The following is a 4,205-nucleotide window of genomic DNA, read 5'->3' as shown; positions in this document are numbered from 1 at the left end:
GGACCACATCTCTGCCACCATTGATTGTGTCACCACCCATAAACGCATCACCATGTACCCCAACCAGAAACCCTGGATGAACAGAGATGTTCGTCACCTGCTGAAGGCCCGCAACACCGCCTTCAGGTTAGGGGATGCACAGACCTACAGTGCAGCCAGGGCTGAGCTGAAGAAGGGAATCAAGAAGGCCAAATACCACTACAAATGGAAGGTGGAGGACCACTTTTCCAACTCCGACCCCCGACGTATGTGGCAAGGCCTTCAGATTCTCACAGATTACAAGAACACAAACACCTGCCCCATCTCCTCTGATGTCTCCTTCCTCAATGAGCTTAACATCTACTATGCTCGTTTTGAGAGAGGGAACACCACACCACATCTGCAATCAAGGCAGCCACTACACCAGATCAACTTCCACTGACTCTTCTCTTTACTGACGTAGGAGCGGCCCTGAGCAGGATTAAACCCAACAAGGCTGCGGGTCCTGATGGCATACCGGGACGTGTCCTCAGAGCGTGCTCTGGGGAACTGGCAGGAGTGCTGACGGACATCTTCAACCTGTCCCTGGCCCACGCTGTGGTGCCGACCTGCTTTAAGACTACCTCCATCGTCCCAATTCCCAAGAACTCCAACCCAACCAGACTCAATGACTACCGCCCGGTAGCTCTTACCCCCATCATCACTAAGTGCTTGGAGGGGCTGGTCCTAGCACACCTCAGATCCTGTCTCGCCCCCACACTGGACCCCCACCAATTTGCATACAGGCAGAACAGGAGCAGAGAGGATGCTATATCTGTAGCACTGCACTCGGTCCTTTCTCACCTGGACAGCAAGAACACTTACGCCAGAATGCTGTTCTTAGACTTTAGTTCAGCATTTAATACTGTCATCCCAACACAACTCACTACCAAACTTACAGACTTCGGCATCAGTTCACTCATGTGCAACTGGTTGCTCGACTTCCTGACCAGTCGACCTCAACATGTTCGGCTGGACAACCACACCTCATCCAACATCATTATAAACACTGGAGTGCCACAAGGTTGTGTGATTAGTCCCTTCCTCTACTCATCTTCACCCACGACTGCAGACCTGTCCATGGCTCCAACGCCATTATCAAGTTTGCAGACGACACCACGGTGATTGGCCTCATTAGAGACAACGATGAGGTTGCCTACAGGGAGGAAGTGGACCGTCTGGCTGGCTGGTGCGACAAAAACAACTTGCAGCTGAACACCAAAAAAACCAAGGAACTCATTGTGGACTTCAGGAGAAACGCTGACCTACACCCACCCATCCACATCAAGGGGACAGCGGTGGAGCGTGTGGACAGCTTTAAGTTCCTGGGTGTCCACATCTCTGAGGACCTGAACTGGACGATCAACTGCTCCAAACTTATCAAAAAGGTGCACCAGCGCCTGTTCTTCATGAGGACCCTGAAGAAGAACCATCTGTCCTCAGGGATCCTCAAAAACTTCTACCGCTGTACCATTGAGAGCATCCTCACTAACTGTTTTACTGTTTGGTATGGGAACTGCTCTGTCGCCGATCGGAAGGCACTGCAGAGGGTGGTGAAAACTGCCCAGCACATCGCAGGGGCACCACTCCCTACCATCAAGGACATCTACAGGAAGCAGTGTCTGAAAAGGGCCGGGAAAATAACAAATGATTCCACTCACCCTGCACATACACTATTCTCCCTCTTGCCCTCTGGGAGGCGTTACAGAAGCTTACGGACCAGAACCACCAGGCACCGGAACAGCTTCTTTCCTACAGCTGTCACGCTTCTGAACGCCTCCTGATACAACTATAGGAATGACAACCCCCCCGTCCACCCATACAATAATAATATATGGACTGTCCGCACACGCACTCACATACCATGGACTGTCCCACACATACTCATATGAATCTAATCGTTATATATTTTTGCAAATCTAATCTGCCATTATTTATCTTGTATTATAAACCCGTTAATACATATATAAGCCTTTTATTAACAATCCTTTTACTAACACTCTTGTATATTCTGTATAATCTGTGCATAGACCTCCTATATCCATATTTATACACTACATTTTATAGTCCCTTACAATTATTTACTTTTGTTTTGCTTATACATATACTTTATACACTGTATAATCTGTATAATCTGTCATAGAGCTCCCATATTTATATTTATATTTTTACACAACATTTTAAAGTTCCATACTATTACATTTGCTTAGACATAAAATTATATACAATATTTATACCCTGTATAGTAATTCTGGATAGATGTAAATCACATTTTGTTGCTTGTACTTGTGACAGTGCAATGACAATAAAGTTGAATTGAATTGAATTTAAACATGAAATAAAACACAAAAACTCTCTAAAGCAACATTGTTAGAGAGGGCAGGAATTCAGAGAGTTACAGTGAAAAAGTAAAAACGAACAAAAAGAGAATTAAAGTTTTTTTTAAAAGCAAACTCAAAGGCTGGAGTAATGTAACAGGCAGGATGCAGCTTTCGTTCACGCGTCCACTGTAACAAATTTCTGTAACTTCTACAGCTAAATGTTTTGTCATTTTACAATGTTTAGCTGTATATTGCATGCATTATGGCTGGAATGGCAGCTTTGTTTTCGAGATACTACATCTTAAAGCTAGTGTACCAGGAGCCAGTATCTTGCACACTAGAATTCATTCAAAGGTAACTATGTGCTTGTAGAATTAGAAGTAGAATGCGGTTGATCATTATTTTGTAGAGTTTTCTATTATGAGTAACAGAGATTTTATTTTGCTTTAAGTGTACTTACAGTAAATCCCTTTAAATGATTTTTGAGTTTAAAAAGGGTAAGTTAGCAGTTTTTAACCTAAATGCTTTAAATCATTACAGAACCAATTCATTGTATACTAATGACATTCATTCTGAGAGCTGTTAAACTGTTTTGTTGTTTTTCAAACATTGACAATAAAGATCTATTTGATTATACATTTTGAAAAGTAGTTCTGCATTGAGGTAAACTGAGCATTTAGGTGAATAAACTACAAACTTGTTCTTTTTTTATTGCATTCACAAGAAATCCTAGATGAAAGTTCATTTTACAGTTATGCATGATTTTCTATGCCCATCCTGCCTCAACCTTCCCCACTATGGCTCAAAGCAAACGTACCAAAAGGATTTGTGTGCATACACACCCGCATGCATATACCCATATACACACCCACATACAGATTTGCACAGCTGGATGTATTTTGCATCCTGTAGAGCAGTTAAGGCACTTCTTCATGAAGTTTATTTGCATGTGATTTTGTGATTTCAGATGCTTCGTCGGACTAAACCCTTCAAGTGGAACAAAAACAACAAAAACGTTAAGCCAAAAAAGTGGGAAGGTACAGGAGAAAAAGAGTTACTGCATTAACCCTCGCGCCTCCTCTCTACTCAACGGGAGGTAGGGGGAGAGGGAGACATCAACAAATGACAAAAAGTAACACAGATGGTTCCTCGAAATGCTCGAATCAGTTCACTAATTAAACACGGAGCACACCAAACAGACTTGAGTCACCGACCTCGCCAGACTGTCCGACTGTCGATTATCGAGTTGGTTGTATAATGGTCATAATGAGGTCTTAAGAAAAGTAGAAGTTACTGTTAGATATTTATAACTAACTTCGCGTTCGTTTGGATCTCTGAGGAAATGGAGGCTGAGGGTCTAATTGAGAATTTAGGAAAAGGTTTAATGCAACAACAGTGATGAAGATGAAAAGACAAAGACAATCAGACAAAGACAATACAGACATACATAACATTGCAGCTGACAGTGGACTGGATCCACGCTTCCCCCTGATGGAGTCACGTGAAACCAGTCATGAAAAGTCCTAAGACCCACTGTTTTATTCCCTGCATCTAAGGGTGGTTCCTTTTCACCTGGCACATACAAATCCATTCTCATTGGTCCGCTGTTGTCATGACAACATGCAGCGCATCTTTGCTGACCAATGACAACCTGCCTTCTGCACCTTTGGGGTCGTTTTGGTTACAGAGCAAATGGTTCTGTCGTGTAAATGTGAAACTAACATCAAGAGTTTAATCAGCATTGCATTGTCTTAGCCTAGACCAGGACCCCAGGGGACAGGAGAAATTAGGCTACTTCCTGGTGTGAAACAATCGGGTTCTTTCTATATGTTAAATAGTTTTCAGTTCTATTTATCTGGCAGAGAC

The sequence above is a fragment of the Etheostoma cragini genome, chromosome 18, assembly GCF_013103735.1.
Source record: "Etheostoma cragini isolate CJK2018 chromosome 18, CSU_Ecrag_1.0, whole genome shotgun sequence".
Taxonomy (NCBI): Eukaryota; Metazoa; Chordata; class Actinopteri; order Perciformes; family Percidae; genus Etheostoma; species Etheostoma cragini.
This window is presented reverse-complemented; position numbering follows the sequence as displayed.